The following is a 22,698-nucleotide window of genomic DNA, read 5'->3' as shown; positions in this document are numbered from 1 at the left end:
ATTAATTTGTTACTTTTTTTGTACTAAATTTTTTTGACTAAAAAAAGGGACCAACTTTATTTTGAGCGTATCTTGCTTATTTTGATCATAAAAACTAAAAAAAAAAAGATTTTTTAAACACTTTAAAAAAGTTATAATGAGTTTTGCCCAGAAAGTTCATTATTTTTTGGTTATTTTACGTTGAATTATTCGCTATGAAATTTGAAGGATATGAACCTATTTTTCATTAGCTACAACTTTGCTTCTACTGGGTCAAGAGAATTCAAACATACACTAATACACTATTTTTTTTTACTTTTTTAGAAGCTATAAGAATGTTTTTTTCGTATTCAAAAGAGAGAAAATTTTTCGACTGGTATGAAAGTTTGTTGCCTGGTAATTTTCGCGAAATAAATTTTTACAGTTAGATTTTGTCAAAATTTCATAAGCGAAAATTGCCAAAAGGCAACAAACTTAAATAAAACCAGAAGAAAAATTTTGCCGGTAAATAATTTTCTCTCGAATGATATTCGACAAGGCTATTTCACGAGACAATTAATGCACCATATCAACGGAACATAATAGTTATTTATTTATTAACAATATTAAGTGTACAATTATTATTATAAGCTATAGTAGTTTGCCCATTCTTTTCTACCAAAGCATGATTTTGTGTATTATTGACCTGTAGCATTTGGGAACTTCAGCTTTAGGGAAGGTTCAGCTTTATTTGTTGTTCTGAGATTTTCGATCAACTTCTGGTGGTGACTGGAATCCAGCTTGAATTTGAGTGACCCGTTAATTTAGTCAACTCCTGTTCAGAAACGCCTTGCTGGAACAAGGCTGACATAGCTGAAGATCGATGAAAATGGTTTGGTATTTTATGTTTTTTGTGTAATTTCAAAAATATTACTGGGCATAAATTTTTGCTGATGAATTTCTTACCAGCCATTTGCTGCTTGCCAAACTTTTCGAACCGCTTTGATTTGTTTTAAAAAAAATGCTGTTGTATTCAATTCAACCCGTAAATTCTCCCATAACATCAAATTCCTTATGGAAAAAGCAAATCTTGCAGTTTATAGCCTCATTGCTTCTCCAAGCAAGTTCAAATGAGCAAAGGTGAAGAAACTATTTTTGTGCTCCATCGGGGGTTTCCTCGTCGTAGCTTTGGATGATTTTTAATAGTTCTTCGGTGGACAATGCTTTTGAACTGAGTTTTCTTTTTTCATGAACACTTTGAAGCTACCTTCTCAGCTACAAGCTACAATCTTGCACATTTGAAAGATATATCTGTGAAAGGGTCGATTTTTATGCTGTACTCCAGTGATTCTCAACCTGTGGAGCGCGCCCCCTAGGGGGGTGCTCTTTTAGCAATGGGGGGGGGGGCGTGAAAATGTCAAAAAAAAATACCTAAAACATTGACTAATTTACTAAAATCAAAGCAAAACAAAATTTTGACAAACAAAAAAATAAAATACCCATGAACAAGGAGCTATACATAGTTATGAGCACTGAATACTAAATCAACAAGTTACAAGTAATGTAAATTAGTGACTCCCTTGGGCCTGTTTTGCAGAGCAAAGCTTATCGAAACAGGGTGTAAAATTAGAAATAGACGCTCTCAGTTATTTCTCTATATTTAGCTGCAATCTATATTTGGTCTTTAAATCAGCCATCGCGGAAAATCCTGTTTCGCAAATGTAGGATGGTGAAAACGGTAATAGTATACGGAACGCTCTGGTTTTCAGTGCAGAAAACTCATCATTTACCCCTGGCCAAAATTCAAAGAGGGATCTAATATTAAACTGTTTCTTGATTTCGGCATTTGCTGTGAAGTCTATGAAGGTTTATTCTTCTGCAGTAGAGAGCTCTTCGGGTGTAATTTGAAACGGATTCCCGACCCACTCATAACTATTAGGTAATACGTATTAATTGGTCGTCGGCAAAAAAGTATCTTTTAAAATTTTTTTGTCAGCATTGCTAAATGATTTTCAATGGTTACAAAAACAACTTTCACGTTTTGTTCTTCAACCTGGTAAGTTTTAAAACATTCATCCAGATTTTCAAATATTTCTAGGTTTTTTCCTTCAAATGTCTGCTCCACAATTTCAATTTTCTACAGAAAGCGTTAACTTTATTATTCGTATCAAATATATGTGTATTGGCCCCTTGAAAATGTAAGTTCAAAATATTTAGTTTCTCGAATATATCAACCAAGTAACTCAATTTCATCAAAAATAAACCATCGTGAAACATCTTCGCTTGCGGCTTCTTTTCTTCTTCTAGAAAAATGGCGATTTCCTGTCTTAATTCAAAACACGTTGTAACAATTTTCCACGCAATAACCAGCTTGCCGCACAATAAAATAATAATGCTGAATGTACTGCATCCATGTCTTTGCAAAGTACAGAAAAGATTCTAGTTTTTGAAGGTCTCATTTTTATGTAGATAATTAACTATTGTTACAACCGTAGTTAGCACAATATTCAAGCCAGAGCTTCTCTGTTGATCATGCAGTGTGTCCATATACACATTGGAGACTTTTGTTTCACAAGCGGGTGTAGACTTACCGGACATAGTACGAGCACCATCGGTGCATATTATAACGCAATTATTCCACTCCATTTTTGCTTCATTTATATAATCATTTAACATAGCAAATAATGCAAGCGACTTTGCTATCAATTCTATTGGTTTGCAGAAAAGTAGTTCTACTACTGATCTGCCATCACAAAATTGAACGTAGGCAACAAAATGAGCATATTTATTGCTACTGCTGCCTCATCAAGCTGAATCGAAAACAGCTTTTCACGCAACTTCCTGATTAGCTGATTCTGTACATATTCAGCTATATCACCAATTCGGCGGGCAACAGTATCATTTGATAGAGGTATAAACTTTAATTTTTTAGCAAAATTATCTCCAAACACAGTTTCTACAATTTTGATTGCAATTGGTAATATAAGATCTTCACCAATAGTGTTAGACTTTTTAGATCTGGGCTATTTAATATGAGACTTTATAAGAGGCAAGTAAATCTATTTCATTCACAGTCAAAGTTTTAATTTTAACTCGAAGAATTATCCTCGGGGTTTGTTGATGTACTCACTATGAAGCGTTTCCCAATGTCTTTTTAGTTTATTAGGTTTCATGCTGCTCAAGGTATATTATTATTGCATAGATATATTGTTATTGAACGAGGGGGGCGCGGTGAAAATAATTATGGAAAATTGGGGCGTTAATGGTAAAACGTTGAGAAACGCTGCTGTACTCCGTAAAATCTTTTTCTTGTACCATTTTTGCTGTAGTATTCAACATTGACTTTACAAACAACTCTTTATAGTCTTCGCCATTGCCTTTTTTCATGTTTAAGTCATAATCCTCGAGAATTTTTGCTAGTGTTGTTTTGGTAGTACATCTTTCAAGCGTAAAATTTCTCATACGTAGGAACTCCGAAATTTGGGTCCAAATAGAGCTTCTGGACCTCTGAGTGTTCAATGGAACATTTTCCGAAACCAATTTTTTGATTTCTCCACCTGACTGGCATCTAAATCGTGATTTTTGAAATAGTCGATAAAATACTTACTTTTTGAGTTATTTGCAAAAATACCGTCTAAAAACATGTTTCTTTTTTTGAAAAAAAAAAAATCGTATTCACTCACAAATAACTTGAAAAGTATTGACTTAGAAAAATATCGCTGCAGAAAAAAGGGTGACTAGGATTATTCAGTTTATCCGCTTCCAGACCTATTTGAAACTTATCATTTTTGACCTCCGAAAAGGGACAAAAGCGATGTGCACACATCGGCACAATATCACTTTTTTCTTTGGAATGTTATATACATTTGTGTATGCCAAATTCCATGTCAATCCAAGCATTTCTTTAAAATTTTGAGCAAAAACCGTGAGTAAATGGACTGACTATAACTGTATAATTTCAACTTAGGCGAGGATAATTTAAATGTAGCAATAGTTCCGAAACTATGGCATTTCGGCATAGGAATCATTATATGAAAAATATACAGTATTTCGTAAGGCCTTCAAAAGGCAAAATATACAAGATGATTAAATTCGTAATAAGAAAGTTAATTAGATTTCCAAACAAACTGATAAATATGGCAACAATCTAAATACGGCCAAAATATCGGCCGCATCACAAGACCCTTGCACACTAAAATCTATAAAAATCCTGCAAGCCGTTTCCGAGATAAACGAGAAGTTCCATATAATATTAAACTCACTCACATAAATGAATATAAAATCTGAAAATAAGCTTTTGTTTTAATAATTGATGTTATTTTTGATATTATTTTATTATTGAATTGATGATATTATTTTGTTAACAAACTACATGTCAATTTTTATTAAATACATTTTATTACATTTATTCGATTATTCAATGTACATTTTATTCCATTTTAAAAGTTAAATTAAATAATTATATATTATAAGATTTTTGTTCATTTATTTTAACTTTGAGCGGTCCTTAGCTTCTATTCATATTTATATAGCATTTTATAAATTTCAACATCCATTTTCAAATAACAAGAATATTTTTTATATCTCAAATAATTATATAATAATAACAATATAATTTAAAATGAAAATAATGGACTTCCGATGTAAACCAAACATTCGTGTGCATTTTATTATTCCATAGGTGCTATAAATTAGTTCTTTAAACTTGTATATTTTATTGTGGCAATAAACCAAAATATTATAGAGCTCTACTGATTTACGACAACTCCACATTTTGAAATAGAGATAAACAAAACATTTCGTTAATACTTATTTATGAGGCAAATATACAGTGAGTACGTAAGAGTTGGAGTAAATTCATATTTTCGTAAACGGGCGACTTTAGAAATAAATCCTGAAACAGATCGATTTTTATTTTTAACTTACAATTTTTTGGCATATATATCATACTAGTGACGTTATCCATCTGGGCGTGATAACGTAATCGATAATTTTTTTAAATAGGAATAGGGGTAATATGGCTCTTCCACATAGGTGGCTCTAATAATTTGATCATCATCATTATTCTCTCTGCCTTATCTCTATGCGGGGTCGGCTTCCCTAATTGCGTTTCTCCACACAATTCTGTCTTGGGTCATATCAATGTTAATCCCCTTTACCAACATGTCCTGCCTTATCGTCTCCCCCAGGTCTTCATTGGTCTTCCTCTCATACTCCTTCCAGGAATCTGCACTTCAGCTATACTTCGTATTGGGTGATTAACGTCTCGACGTTGAACATGACCAAACCATCTTAACTTATGCTCTCTCATTTTGGCATAAATTTAATATACTCATTTCTAATTTTATCCTTCTTTCTCACTCCACTCATCTATCTAAGCACTCTCATTTCCGCCACATGCATTCGTTGTTCCTCTTTATTTTTCACTGCCCAACATTCAGTTCCGTGCATCATAGCTGGTCTTATGGCTGTTTTATAGAATTTTCCCTTCAGCTTCATTGGAATTTTTCTGTCACACAACACACCACCCGCTTCTTTCCACTTCATCCATTCAGCCCTAATTCTACTGCATACATCTCCATCTATTTCTCCATTACTCTGTAATACCGATCCTAGGTACTTAAAACTATTGGTTTCCACAATCATTTTACCATCCAAAGATACCATTTTATTTGTAGTAACTCCATTTTTAAATGAACATTCCAAATACTCTGTTTTTGTCCAACTAAGTTTTAAACCTGTTTCCTCCAGAGCTTGTCTCCACTGTTCCAGTTTTTGTTCTAAGTCTCTTATACTATTTCCTATTAACACTACATCATCAGCATACATTAGGCACCATGGAATACTACCCTGTAGTTTCGCTGTTATCTGGTCCAAAACTAATGAGAATAAATAAGGACTAAGCACCGAGTCTTGGTGCAATCCTACTTTCACCTGAAATTTATCACTCTCTCCCACACCTGTTCTAACACTAGTCGTTACTCCCTCATACATATCTCTCACAATCTTTACATATTCGCCAGGGACTCCTTTCTTATTGAGTGCCCACCACAGAATCTCTCGAGGAACTCTATCATAGGCTTTCTCAAGATCAATGAATATCATATGAGCGTTGGTCTCTTTATTCCTGTATTTTTCCATCAGTTGCCTTACAATGAAAATTGCATATGTTGTTGATCTGCCCTGCTCTAATAATTTGATCACTTACTATATATATAAAATACATTTTTGCAGTTACTAACCTTAAATCATTGTTAACGGGAAGAGAATATAGTTAGTTATTTTGCTATTTCCGCTAACTGCCGGGAGTTTTGATGCGAGTGGTGCTTCAAACGCTTGGATGACGAGAACACTTCACTCAAGTTGCGTAACAAGCACAGCGAACTGCTGTATATATAATCTGATAGCATTGTATATGCGGCACTATAGCTACCGCTTTCATAATCAAATATAAACAGGTAAAAAGGACAAAATTTGCTCAAAAATAATTCCAATTATTGAAGCTAAAATGACATAATCATTTTTTATACGGTAGGTAGGGAGAATATAAACATTACTAATTACTAAGAGTACATAAAATTGTATTTTGTAAAAAAATATTATGAGGAAGAAAAGTGGAAAAAATGCCATATTTGTCGAATAATGATCTGGATACCTGATATCAGTACAGGGTGTTTGTAAATAAATAAAGTTTGTACAGGGTGTGACAAACTTTATGAGGTAATTCTGCATGAAAAATAAAGAATATGTGTTTACTTTGTACGCACGTTAGAAGTTGTACTTCTATTATATGATTTCAACGAAATTAATATACTTTAAACAGTTTATTTATATTTTATTTAAATATTAAACTAATTTTAATACTTACTACTTCGCAAAATTTTTTATTAAAGCAGTGCCAAAAATTAAAATAATAAAAGAATAAAACATACACAAACAAACACATTGAAAAATGCCACAAATGATTTCTAAACAATGTAGGAAAAAATTTTAACTAAATACGTATTTTCTGAACAAAAAAATTGTATAATAAATAAATTTACAATCATAAAATGTATAAACAAAAGTTTCCATTTGGGTTCGAACCCGCTTATCAGCGCAGTTAGTATTGAAATTCATTCACCTTAAACTTTTACACACGGAGTCCATGTGTCATCATGTGCGAAGATTAACTAACTAAACGGATTAAACTTTTGACGGTTCTGAATTTAACCAAAGTATTTTGATTTTGAATTGAAATTATTTAGAATTGAAAGAAATATTAAAATACAACAAAACATAGAGTAAGAAAACAATATATTAGGTGAATATTGACAAAAAATTTTGATGGTAATCAAATTATGTAAATCAAAGCATTACATACTATTTGGTAGGTTCTTTTTAAATTTTTCAAATAGGTAGGTACCTAAGTACTAATGAAGTTTTTTATTAGGATACTGAAACATTTTTCTTCTGAAGAATGTGAAAAAACAGCTGAAGCAGTTAGGAGAGCTAGACAAATAATGATATTAAAAGAAAATGAGAATAACAGAAATGTGTATAGGGACACAAGAAGGGAAATGAAAAGAAAATGTAGGAGAAAGAAGAGAATATCCAAAGAAGATAAGCTAAAGGAAATTGAAGAAAAATTTCGAACTAAAGAAATAAGGTCATTTTACCAAGAGGTTAAAAGAATGGACAAAGGATATCAGAGCCGAAGCATCTATATTAAGAATGAAGAAGGATTACTAATAAGTGAAACAGCGCAGGTGCTAGAAAGATGGAAAAATTATTTCGAAGAGCTATTAAATAATGTTGAAGAGGACGAGATGGACATAACACAGAACATGGAAGAAAACGATACGATAGTGGGAACGCCAAAAAAGCAAGAGGTAATGAATATAATCAGCCAACTTAAAAAAAACAAATGTCCAGGAGAGACAGAAATAACAGCTGAAATGTAAAAGGTAGGAGGAGAACAACTGTACGAGCCACTATATTGCTGGTGGAAAAGATATGGGAAGAGGAAAAAATGCCAAATGACTGGATGCTGGCTAGAATCTGCCCCATACATAAAAAAGGAGATAAACAAACATGTGAAAATTATAGGTGAATAGCACTCCTAGAGACAGGGTATAAGATAATAGCACAATGCATACGTGGAATACTGAACGAATACATGGAGGAGACTGTGGAAGAGTACCAGGCAGGCTTTAGATCCAACCGTTCGGTAACAGACCAGATTTTCACGCTAAAAGAATTACAAGCAAATTACTATGAGTACAAAATGACCCTGTATGCGCTGTTCGTAGATTTTAAACAGGCATATGATCGTATAAATAGAAAAGAAATGTACCGTACTCTGAAACAACTACAAATCCCCAAAAAATTGATTAGCTTGATTGAAATGACGTTGGCAAAAACTAAAAGCGAAGTAGTGTGGAAAGACCTCTCAGAGGACTTCGAAATCAAACAAGGACTCAGGCAGGGTGACCCGATGTCAACCACGTTGTTAAATCTTGTTCTTGAAGTAATAATGAGGAATTGCAGCATAAAAATGGAAGAAACCATATTTAAAAACGAACATCAATTTATTGCTTTTGCGGATGATCTAACAATATTAGCAAAATCAAAGAAAGAGTTGAAAAGAATTGTGAAAAAGATAGAAAAAGAAGCAAATAGGTTTGGTCTAAAGATAAATGAAAAGAAAACTAAATACATGATAATGGGTAATACACAGCAAGACAATGAAGAGTTTATAAAAATACAAGGGGAGAAAGATTACATAGGTATACAGTTTTGACAGAGTGGAAGAGTTTACTTACCTTGGTGTGAAAGTAAAGGAAAATGGACATGAAGATAAAGAAATAGAATCCAGAATTACAAAAGGCAACCAGAAATACGGAATGCTGAGATCCTTAATGAAGTCGAAGTTTGTTTCAAGAAAAACAAAAGAAATAATTTACAAGACAGTGATTAGAGCTACGGTTGTATATGGGAGAGGAAAATTCTCCGGTCAATTTACGGTGGCATAAATACACAAATGGGATGGAGAAGAAGGACAAATAAAGAGTTGGAAGAGCTGTATATGGAACCAAAAATCACCGCAATAATAAAGGCGCATAAAATAAGATGGCTGGGACATGTGCAAAAATTGGAAAACCAGACCAGGATGATATTGAACAGGAAACCAGTAGGAAAAAAATGGAAAGGAAGACCCCGTAAAAGATGGTTTGACAGCGTCCAAGCAGATTTACGAGAATTAAAAATAGATACCTAACTGGAGAAACAAGGTATTAGACAGAAAAGAATGGAGAGGAGTGGTAAGAAGAGCGCAAGAGAAATTGTAACAGAAGAATGTGCCATGAATTGTAAAATGAGAGCTATATATATATGTATATATTTATATGATGTATTTTTTAAATAGACAAATTAATATTGTATATTGTAAATATGTATAGTAAAAAAATTTAATTGTGTTTTTCACGCCCAGGGCCTACATGGCCTGATGAGCAAAATAAATAATACTGAAACATTTACAATTATTACGTACCTGTCACGTTTAAAAACTATTTAAAAAGTCACTACAATATTATAAACTTGCTTTTTTCTCTGTAATCACAACAATAAAAATTAATATACACAACATTAATTTGTTTATCCAATATTGAACAATTATTGACAGATGATTTTAACACCCAATCAGATCCCGTATAACGTTTATACTATACTGTCGGTGTGCGCATGCGCTAAGTAAAATAAAAATTTACCGTCGTGCCTAAAGAAGTATAAATTCAAAAATAATGACCATTTACGCTATAAACGTGTGTCCGCAAAAGCTTCGATTGCTAGATATGGGATGTTGAAATTTTTCTTACAAACTGACGAGGTGCAAATCGGTTGAGATATGCAAATGAAATTTGGTGGGTTTTAAGAGGTAGTTATGATACATTTTTTAACATCCAATTCAGAATTTTATACGTCATTGTTGCGCATACGAGTAATGACCTGAATTTTTTTTTTAGAAAAAATGGTATGCTCTGAGGAAATTCAACAAAATTGTTTTTGAATTCGTTGGTCTCTCTCTCACTCCAATGGCGTTAAAGCCCAAGTTAGGACCTGACCTCCCTTAGCATAGTCCTCCATGTATCTCTGTAGCTGGCTGCTCTCATCCAGTTGTCCACCCTCTATATCTCTTTAGCATCGGTTCTCACTTCGTCTATCCACCACTCTCTTGGTCTGCCTACTGATTTACGTTCCACCATAGTTCCGCTAAGCCTTCTACTAGGTGTTCTGTAATTATCAATTCTTATGAGGTGACCTGCCCAGCGAAATATTTGTATTTTTGCATATAAATATTATGTAATATTAATATAGTCAATAGTCAATATCGTCCTTATTTATTCCAAAACTATTAATGAAGTTTATTGTCTTGTCTGTTTTGATATATGTTTCGACGCCATGGGTTGTTTTTGGTCATATGATGTGCGTACGAATTTCTCTACTTACAAAGTATTCGAAATATGCTTTTATGGGACTGCATAGCTACACTGATGAAGCATAAGATACAGAAATAGCTATCTGTTGATTGTGGTCCAACTGAATCAAATTAAAATAAAACTGCCTTTCCTCTTTTTCTTCTTTACTCAGATTTTTGAGCACAAGAAACTGTCTTTCGGCACTGTTTCCTAGACGAAAAGAAAGTAGATACGTGAACGTTGTTCTTTTTACTTTCTTCTTTATTCGTCGTCTCCGTGCTTATAAAGCCGGAGATTCAGGATGTATCCAGAAAGCAGATTCTTTCGACGAAAAGTCTTGGATCTAAAATATTGTTTATTGTTTTATTTCAATTACTTTAATCGTTTTATTACAGTAAACTTTGCATCTGGGTCTTTTCGTCGTCTTCCTAGTTTTACTAGAGATGTCGCTATTTTGCGTTTCAAAGGTGGAATTACTGCATCGCCGTGACTTTACATAAAAGGCAGGCTTGTTGATTTTTGTTTCAGAGTTGGGACTGCATAGCTACACTGATGAAGCATAAGATGCAGAAATAGCTATCGGTAGATGGTGGTCCAACTCTGAATCAAATTAAAACAAAAGTGACTTTCCCCCCTTGTTCGAAATAAGTTTATTTCTTCATGGATTCTCCAGAAGATGATCTACTTTCTCGTCTTATTTTTTGTACTATATGCGATATGTAAAAACAGACGAAAGAAACGCAAACAATGGTTAACATTTCGATTACACTCCTAAAATTGTTTTAAAAAAATTAATTTTGACACTATTGTCATTTCATAGGTTAATTAAGTTACTTCAGCAATTTTTTGTGTTTTCTGCTTTAGCGCTTTAATTTTTACATTTTTTGTCTGCTTTTATATAAAAAAAAACAGTTGTTTTTAGAACTCTTTAGGGACGTGTTAGTATAATATAATATTTATGGCCGATATGATCAACCAAAAAAGAAGATGCTTTATCATTTACCAATGAATGCTAAAATATTTTTAACCCAAATAATGAAAGACATTTGGATACGCGGTGAATGTATCGAAGAGTGGAAAAAAGTTATTGTTGTGCCTATTCTGAAACCCGATAAAAACCCAGATGAAAGCGAATCATACAGACCCATTTCTTTGCTATCATGTATATTAAAAATGTTTGAAAGGATTGTCAAAAACAGATTGGAATGGTGGTTCAAGAACACAAATGCTTTTCCTCAAAGTCAGTACGGTTTTAAAATAAATTATGGCACTGGTGATGTTGTTGGTCAACTGGTTACAGATATACAGCTGTGTCTTTCTCGAAATGACTACCAAGCTTCATTATTTCTTGATATAAATGGAGCTTATGATAGTGTAGACTGGACTATACTACGAAATAAAATAATCAACTTGCAAATTCCAGAAGAAGTAGCGGACACCATACTTAAACTCTACATAAATAGATCAGTAGCGATCAGAAAAGATAACGGCATCATTTCTGAATATCGTTTGGTAACAAAGGGTTTACCGCAAGGGTCGGTTTTATCACCATTAGTTTTCAATATATACACCTATGATTTACACAATATTTCACCTAATGCAAATATTATTCAGTACGCTGATGATTTCGTCTTTTACACACATGCAAGAAGTTATGATAAAAGTTTACAAAGTTTGAATACAGCAGTTACACCTTTCATCCAGAATATAAGTAATCTAGGTTTTGATTTATCTCCGCATAAATCAAAAGTGGTCATTTTTACCCGACACAATATTCCAAATTGTACGACCATACAGCTGAATGATATTAATTTTTCTTTGACCAACCAAATAAAATATCTCGGAATCACTCTAGATAAAAAATTAACCTTTAGAGCACACATTGAAGAAATTTTACAAAAATGTAGTAAGGCATTAAACTTCTTGAAATGTACTATGAGGACATGGTGGGGGGCGGAGCCCCAAACAGCCTTGACTTTTTATAAATCATATATAAGGTTCATTGTAGATTATGGCAGCTTCTTATATGGGAGTGCTAATAATAACTTATTAAAAAAATTAGATATTTTACAAAACAAAGCTTTGCGACTCTGCATTGGTGCAATGAAATCAACTCCAATTGAACCGTTAAGAGCAGAAACTGTGGAACCTCCATTAGAGCTGAGAAGGCAGTTATTGGCATAAAAAAATGATAATCAAGTGCAAAGTCAAAAATTCATCACTTACTCAAAAGATCTCCACCCTAAATATTCAGGACCTTACAGTATCATACTGGTCTAATAGAAACTCACCTCCTTTATGTGAAGGATTTAGAAACTTAATAGACTTCTTCCCTACAACAGTTAAGGTCAACTTAGATATGGTATTGTTGAACATTCAGGTAATTATACCTAGATATTCTGAATTAAGATATCTCAATAATGAAATAATCAATCAGCTATTAAACAAATATCAAATGTATACTGCTATTTACACAGATGCATCAAAAGATCCTTATGGCACAGCTGCGGCGTTTATTGTCCCACTGCAAGTAAAACGCAGATTTAAATTGAGTAGAAAAACATGCATTTTTACAGCAGAAGCGTTTGCTATTTTGAAAGCTATAGAATTTATGCTCGAAATATTTTGCTAGAAAATAACATTTCATACCCCATAATTTTTTCTGATTCACTTTCGGTTTTAAATAGTTTACAATCACATTTACAAATCAACTCCGCATATAGTCATCCTTACATAGCCAAAATAAAAACTTTGCTCTCTCAAATGCAAAAAACTAGAAAATTTATTTTTGTGTGGGTGAAAGCACACTCAGGTATCACATTCAATGAACAAGTTGATAAAGCGGCTAAAGAAAGCATACAGTTGGGAGAAGATGTTACACCCTTATTAACATTAGATGAGAGAATAAATATTGCTAAGGATAATTTATATAAAAAATGGTCTAAACAATATAAACATTTTATTTCGACAAAAGGCACAAGATATACATTGCTAGAACCCGATATTCGAAAAAATTACTGTTTTAAAAATTACGATTATCCGAGAAGTTCCATAACAACTATATCTCGGATGAAATTTGGACATGCTTGCTATCCGGCACATTTATACAAAATGAAAATAACTAATAACAATCTCTGTGATATTTGCAATGAAACGGCGGACTTGGATCATATATTTTTTAATTGTAAGAAGTACACACATCAGTCGGATATTCTTACAAAAAATTTAAGAAGTTTAAACGTTTACGGTCCCTATAATGTTATGTATCTTTTGGCACTGAGTGATAAACGTATTTTTGATTTTATTTTGTTTTTCCTATATGACTGTAATATTAAGTTATAAAATGACTAGATTAGGCTTGTAACCTTAAATGTCTTTCCTTTTGATTGCCTACAGGCCTGCCTTACCGTGTGGGGTGGGTATATAGGTAATCAGTATTTATTAAGAAAAAAGAAAAACCCTTGAATGAGAAAAGTGTGACCCTTGTCCTTATCCCAAAATTTGTATTAAAATTAATATAGCAAAAATTCACTATTCTTAACAAAAAGGTCGGTCAGACTTAGATAACCTTAACTTAGATTAGTAATTAGATAGTTTAGATAAGATAATATATTATGTTTATGTATGTACTATTTACTTTGTTTCTGGCCGCATGGTCTAATCCTAAAGCCAATAAAAAAAAAAGAATGTGTGTGTACTTTGTACGCACGGAAGAAGTTATACTTCTATTATATGATTATATGATTATAAACGAAATTAATATACTTTTTATTTATATTTTATTTAAATATTAAATTAATTTATACTTACTACTTCTCAAACATTTTTATTAAAACAGTGCCAAAAAACACATTAAAAATGCCACAAATGATTTCTGAACATTAATTGTCGGAAAAATTTTTAACTAAATCGTATTTTCTGAAAATAAAATTATATAATAAATATACTTACAATCATAAAATGTATAAAAAAAATAAAAAAATAAAAGTTTCTATTGGGATTCGAACCAACTTACCACGCGGCTGGTATTTGCGTTGTATTGGGATTCACCCGCATTAAAACTTCGCCACAGAGACAGCTTGTCATTATGTGCGAAGATCGTCTAACTAAACAGATTAACCTTTTGACATTTTTAACTTATGTAAATCAAATTATTTTGATTTTGAATTGAAATGATTTAGAATTGAAAAAATACAACAAAACATAGAGTAAGAAGACAATATATTAGGTGAATATTGATAGAAATTTTGATGGTAATCAAATTATGTAAATAAAAGTATAACATACTACTGGTATTTTGTTATGTATTTTGGTAGGTTCAAGGTAGGTATCGGAGCCCGTATAACGACTAATAAATTTCGCAATCACTTGCGTCGTGCAAAGTGGCTATGTTCAAATATCATAACAAAATTTGATCAACTATTTATAAAACACTTACCAGTGAAAGATTCTTTAGCTTTGAATAAGCGAGATCTGCGGCACTCATACTAGGCACAGTTTGATGAGCTTTCACATTGGCATGCAACAATCATCTCTTCTATGTAAATAAGTCCAAAAATATAATACGAAAACTATTTAAAAAGGCAGTATAACCATTAACTAACTTTTTGTTTGTTGTTTCTCTTCCTACAAATTTTAAAACGCAACAAGCATACATTATAACCAAACCATGCACAGTCCCACAGCTGTGCCACAGCTGCCATATTGGATAATTTTTGTCATGTCATTTGAACATCCAATCAGAACAAAGTTATAATGCGCATGCGCCCGGTCGCTAGGTTTTCCCATATAAAATTTCACCGTCATTACGCCCGTAAAGAAGTATAACTTCAAAAAAAGATGTATTTAATGATTTTTCTAATAACTTTCTAACAATGCATAGTTTCCACAAACAATGTTCAAGTATATTCAAATGGGAAATAAGCCACAATTTTACCTAAAAATGATTTTATTAACGTTTCGACGCCCAAGTCGGGTGTCGTTGTCAAAATACAAAATAATACTAAATAAATAAAAATGTTGTTGCTTAGTAAAAAATTCTTCTAATAATTTATTTAATCTGACTCATTTATATCGGCAATTCAGACACGTATTATTCATTTTAAAGTAGACGACTTTAAAATGATATTGCCAATATTGATGAGTTGCGTTCCTGGGACGACTTTACTAAAAGATAGTTCATTCGATTACATGAAATCAATCCCAACTCAAGAATATCCGCCACAAAAAAATCATAGCATTTAATCTGTCTTTAAAAAGACAACCAAATGCAACGGTGGCACTGAAATTCTCGCGTTAGAGATTCCATAGTAAATCACGAGGGAAAACCAGGAAAAACCTCGTGATACTATCCCGACATCGTAAGTATTTGGGTTTACATTTAGTTTACTCTCAAAACTAATACCAAATTCTGACTTGATATTTTAAATTTTAAATAATACTAAAATACTAAATATGTAGGTACTAACTCGATATGTTACTGATTTACTAATTGTGGTATTTTCTTTCTTTTGACTTCCTCCTTTAATATGGGTAACCACATCCTACTGCATTCTACCTATATTAAAGGAGGAAGTCAAAAGAAAGAAAATACCTCAATTAGTAAATCAGTAACATATCGAGTTAGTACATATTTAGTATTTTAGTATTATTTAAAATTTAAAATATCAAGTCAGAATTTGGTATTAGTTTGAGAGTAAACTAAATGTAAACCCAAATACTTACGATGTCGGGATAGTATCACGAGGTTTTTCCTGGTTTTCCCTCGTGATTTACTATGGAATATCTAACGCGAGAATTTCAGTGCCACCGTTGCATTTGGTTGTCTTTTTAAAGACAGATTAAATGCTATGATTTTTTTGTGGCGATATTCTTGAGTTGGGATTGATTTCATGTAATCGAATGAACTATCTTTTAGTAAAGTCGTCCCAGGAACGCAACTCATCAATATTGGCAATATCATTTTAAAGTCGTCTACTTTAAAATGAATATTACGTGTCTGAATTGCCGATATAAATGAGTCAGATTAAATAAATTATTAGAAGAATTTTTTACTAAGCAACAACATTTTTATTTATTTAGTATTATTTTGTATTTTGACAACGACACCCGACTTGGGCGTCGAAACGTTAATAAAATCATTTTTAGGTAAAATTGTGGCTTATTTCCCATTTGAATATACTTGATTATAAAAATGCCACAAGGAAATAGCTTCAGAACAACATTAACAAACAATGTTGACTTAAATGAAATAAATGATAAATTTCAATGAAATCGGGAAGAGTTTTATTATCTCGTTGTGTCATTTTTCAATATGTACCTAAAATACTTATTATATTTGATAAACAGTAACTTAAGGAAGTAAATTCTTTAATTTAGCATAGCTATTTTCATAACTAGTGCGGAAAGTGATACTTTCCCGCACGAGACTGCCGTTGACACGAACGACGCGATAGACGAGTTCGGGCAAGCAGTCGAGTGCGGGAAAGACACTTTCCGCATGAGTTAGGAACAATATCTTTTCTAGTGCCGTGCATTTGGAACAAAGCCACAACAAATAGAGTTATATCAATTTTTATTTAGGAGTGAAAATACACAAATTAATACGTTCTTTGACAAGGTGGTCAAAACCCAACTTTCAATAAAGTTGGTTACCATGACAAAGATGACAAGAGTGTGTGGCCGCCTGTTACAAGCAAGTCGGTTTGAAAGTGCTCTCTCAGAAAAATTGTGAATTTGGGTATGTACACTTTATATTTAAACTGAAGAACTGTCAACCATATACCAATAGATGCAAAGAAGAGTTTGAGAAGAAAGATTTCAAAAAATATCATTCTATTCTTCTAATAAAAGGAAAAGTTCAAAATTAGTAAATTATTCCTTAAAATTAAAGTAAAAGTTTTTAGTATAACCAATTTTAATACATTAACTTTTTGCATTTTGTAACGTTTTTGTTCAAAACAGTAATTACGGTCTGCTAAAATAAAGGTGACCATACACTAAAATCTACCGAAGAAAAAATATGGAACAGAAAATTGATGCGATCCTTGAAAAACTACTAAAGTTAGACCTACTGGAAGAACAAAACATGAGAATGGAAGACAAAATCGACACAATCACTAAAGAATTGGCAGAACTAACAGAAGAAAATACAGAGTTAAAAGAAAAGAATCAAGAACTTCAAACAATATTGCAAATTCAAGAAAGAAGGGTAGAAGTATTAGAAAGAGAAGTAAGAAAAAAGAATCTGATCATCCAAGGAATAGAAGAGATCGAAAATGAAGAAGAAACGCAAATCAAGCATAAGATTTCAGAAATTTCAAGAAAATTGCAAGTAGAACTAAATACAGATCAGGATATTATAGAGATACGAAGACTTGGTATCAAAACTGTTAATAAGAAAAGACCGATCCTCATAGAATTCAAAAATTGGAGTAAAAAAAACGAGGTCCTTAAAGAAACAAAGAAATTAAAAGGTACAGACATATTCATAAATGAAGACTATCCAAAACACATACAAATTCAAAGAAATGAACTTCGCAAATATCAAAAAGAAGCAAGAGAGAAAGGTCAAAATGCAGGTATCCGTTATAACAAATTGCTTCTAAATGGCGAATTATTCACTTTGAGTCAATTGCAAACCTTATCACAAGAAAATGAAGCTATAGTAATAGAAGACCAGAAGACGAATAGAGCTAGAAAATATGGTGATAGATCCCTCTCGGAGGAAGAGTTATCAATGGGCTCTACTACAGAAAGATCAACGAAAATAACGAAAACAGCGTACTCAAAAAACAAGTAACTAAAGCAAGTTGGACGGAGACAAAGAAAAAAGAAAAGAGTACGAAAACAGCAATGGAAGAAGACACTACCGAAAACCGAAGAGAGAAAGAAATACTCACTGTCGGTGCGGACGCCTGCAGCGTACTTAATAGTAACAGTAATGTTAAGGTGATTAATTATTATTATGGCGACGGCGTCCGCATTGAGGGTGAAAATAGTAATAGTTATAGGTACAATAAGAGAAATGATGATTTTTTTATGAGAACATTTGATAATTTTGATTTTGTTTTTAATAGTGGCGTAGACTTTAATTTTAAGAATAGGGGTAAAGATAACAGAATTGTAAAGGTAGGTCAGAAAAACGAGCAAGCTGCAATAATACACCAAGACATAACTCCTCATACTTGTAATGTTAGGGAAAGTCAGGGCAATAATAGAGCAAAGAGTATTGGAAAGGACCGTCATCATAGGTTGACCGCTGGGGGCACATCGGGGGATTTTCCCAGCTCTAGTCAAATTAACGCAAAAAATCAAAATACAAGTAATTCTGAAATAAAAAGTGGCCTCGATGGCGACATAGAGACTGAATGTACGGAAGAGACTAGAAAACAGGATAAAACAAACAAAAAGGTGAATAAGTACAACAGGAAAAAGAAAAATAAGAAAAGTGGAAAAATTTTAATTGGAACTTGGAATATAAGAACATTAGGAGAAATAGGAGAACTACAAAACCTTATTGAACAAATAAAAATCTACAAAATAGATATTTTAGCGTTGCAGGAAATGAGATGGAAGAACGAAGATATCTGGGAATATGGAAAATATCTAATATGTCATGGTAATTCAAAAGGTGGACAAGGTGGGTTGGGCTTCATAATAAGTGAAAGATACAAACATGCGGTAAAAAGCTTTACTAATATAAACGAAAGGATAGCTATTCTGAAAATGAAAGGCAAGTTCTTTGATATTAATTTCATTAATGTGCACGCACCTACAGAGGACAAAGAAGCAGAAGAAAAAGAAAATTTCTATGCCAGATTAGACCAAGAAGTGTCAAATATAAACAATTATAGCGTTAAAATACTTTTAGGAGATTTAAACGCAAAAATAGGAAGAGAGGAATTTTATCAGGGAACAATAGGTGCACATAGCCTGCACGAAATAAGTAATGACAACGGGCAAAGAATCATAGATTTTGCAACAGACCAAAAAATGGTGATAAGCAGTACAAAATTTCCACATAAAAATATCCACAAAGAAACATGGGTTTCTCCCGATATGAAAACAAGAAACCAGATCGACCACGTCTTAATAGGAGCAAGACATGCTTCAGACATTTCAGATGTGAGAAGTCATAGAGAGGCAAACAGCAGCTCCGATCACCACCTTGTGCTAATTAAATATAAACAAAAAATTACCGCCAAAGAAACAGAAGAAGGTGAAAAAAAGATCAAATACGCCTCAGATATATTGGCCTCTAATGAGGAAAACAGAGCAAGATATGAAACGAAAATAGAGAACATAATTGAACAGTATGATCAAGTAAATGAAAATCAGGTCAGAAATATCGAAGATAAATGGAGGGTCTTAAAAGAAGCAGTGATAACAGCTGCAAAAGAAGTAGTGGGGGAAAGCAAAGAACCTAGCCAAAAAAGATGGTATGACAAAGACTGCCAGAGACTAATGGAACAAAAAAACCAAGCTAGGCTTAAAATGCTGAACAACAGTACGGAAGAAACCAAAGAGGAATATACTACAAGAAGACGACAATTAAAAAAACATCTAAGATTTAAAAAGAGGAAACACAATAAAGATAAGATTGAAAGGCTAGAAGAATATGAACAAAAACGTGAAGTAAAACTATTTTATAAGGAAATAAATCTTGAAAAAAAAAAAGGTTTCCAACCAAGAACAAAACTATGCAAAGATAAAAATGGGGACTTAATAGCAGACGAAAAAGGAGTGCTAAAACGGTGGAGAGAACATTTTAATGAACTGTTGAATAAACCAAATCAACGTTACGAAACAGAAGAGCTAAGATTAGTAGGAGAGATTGAAGTAGACCAGTATGCACCAACAGAAGCAGAAATAAAAGAGGTAATAAAAAAAATGAAAAATAACAAAGCCCCAGGATGCGACACAATAACTGTCGAAATGTTAAAATATGGAGGACATAGAATACAGAGTGAAATATCAAAGTTAATACTAGAAATATGGACCACAGAAATAATGCCGGAACAATGGAAAATTGCAGTGATATGCCCTATACATAAGAAGGGAGATAAGTTAGATTGCAATAATCACCGAGGAATATCACTACTAAATGTTGGATACAAAATATTTAGCAAAATATTGGAATTAAGACTAAATAATATAATGGAACAAACAACAGGGGATTATCAAGGAGGTTTCAGGAAAGGCAGGTCAACTATAGACCAAATATTTACAGTAAGGCAAACGCTGGAAAAATTCTACGAGCGGAATACCGAACTACATCATCTATTTGTAGATTTCAAACAAGCGTATGACTCAATAATTAGAAAGGAATTCTATAGCGCAATGCAAGAGTTAAATGTACCAAAAAAACTAATCAGATTAGTAAAACTATGCCTAACCAACACCAAAGCAAAAGTAAGGATCCAAAATCAACTGTCCGATGAATTTAACATTAATGAAGGTCTAACACAAGGGGATGCACTGTCAACAACACTTTTTAATCTTGCGTTGGAACAAGTAATCAGGAAAACTCCTATAGATAGGGATGGAACAATATTTACAAAGCTCAATCAGATCGTTGCCTACGCAGATGATATAGACATAATCAGCTGGACATTAAAAGACCTAGAAAAAATTTATACATATTTTAAAGAAGCGGCACAGACTATGGGTCTAGAAGTTAATGTCTCAAAGACAAAGTACATGATAACAACTCGGGAAAAAGTACAAACGAAAGGCAACATATCTCTGAGCGGGCAAATATTTGAAAGAGTGGACCGTTTCAAATATTTAGGATCAACAATAACAGAAGGAAATAAAAACAGTGATGAGGTAACAGCAAGAATTTCGCTTGGAAACAAATGCTTCTACAGCCTACAAAATATCATAAAGTCAAAATCAGTATCGATTAATTCAAAAGTAAAAATATACACAACAATAATGAGACCTGTAGTAATGTATGCATCAGAAACATGGGCCTTGACTAGTGAACAAGAGGAACAACTTCTTAGATGGGAAAGAAAAATCTTAAGGAAAATATATGGACCTATACAGGAGAATGGAGAATGGCGTATAAGAATGAACCACGAAATAAACAGAGTGTTTAACAGACCTACTATCACAAAAGAAATACGAAGTAAACGACTGAGTTGGTTAGGACACGTAGAAAGGATGGATGATAAGAGAAATACAAAAAAAGTACTTAGAAAAGAATTAAATGGGAAAAGACCGAGAGGTAGGCCTAGAAAGAGATGGATTGATGGTATTAACCAGGATTTGAAAGACCTAGGAATACGAGAATGGGAAAAACATGCAAAGGAAAGAAAAACATGGGCAGCTATAGTCAAACAAGCAAAGCACACATAACGCCGAAAAGACCTCCTCAAAAAAAGAAACAAGAAAGTAATATTTTAGATAAATATTGTTTAGAACTTTTGAGGAGTTATGCGTGTGGCTGGCCTCCACACCATGTAAAACTTTAGAGCTTAGAAACCCCAACGGGCGACCATGGACCTCCATGGGCTGTCAGCGGTCACCGATGACGATGATGACAAAGATATTGGTTTTCATGACAACGATTCAAAACCATTGTCATTGTTCACTGATTTGACTTTTGAGTATTATATCAAAATAATTCTATTTCAACGAATTATTGCGTTAGTTTCATTAAAACATGAATACAAGATAAATTTGAAATAAATCAGTAAATAATATCCAAGAGCAAAAGTAATAGTCCAAGTAATATCAGAACAAAAGTTTGTTAGAAACTGAGACCTATTCAGGTTCACTGAGACCTGATAAAACCGACACACGCACAAAAGGTCCACTCGCCCATCAGGTAGAACTGATCGAATTTTCATCAGGTGTCAGGTAACTTTCAGGTCATCTGAGACGCTAGTTATTCCCGCCATACACTATTAGATACACCTGACAGGTTTAGCTATTAAGATGTATCTGATAGTGTATGTGACCAGCGTAATAGATTACTTATTATAATAAAATTACATATTTTATACATTGTACAACATTTAAAAACATATTACAATAAAATGTATTAATGTCCGACTGGTATATTATTCGACACATAATGACATGATTTCGAAGTCAGTTAAGTATGATGAAATGCCCTAGGGCGTTATTTTTCAAAATCTAGGGCAAAATTAGGGCATTAAATTTTAATAACTAATTAAATACTGTTAATTTGACAAAAAATAACAGCCTATGTAAAACTATGGTTACCACAACTACCTTACGACTATTGCTGGTAAATGTACTTATTTGAAAA

Source organism: Diabrotica virgifera, chromosome 2 (assembly GCF_917563875.1).
Source record: "Diabrotica virgifera virgifera chromosome 2, PGI_DIABVI_V3a".
NCBI classification, from domain to species: domain Eukaryota; kingdom Metazoa; phylum Arthropoda; class Insecta; order Coleoptera; family Chrysomelidae; genus Diabrotica; species Diabrotica virgifera.
Note: the sequence above shows the minus strand (reverse complement) of the source record.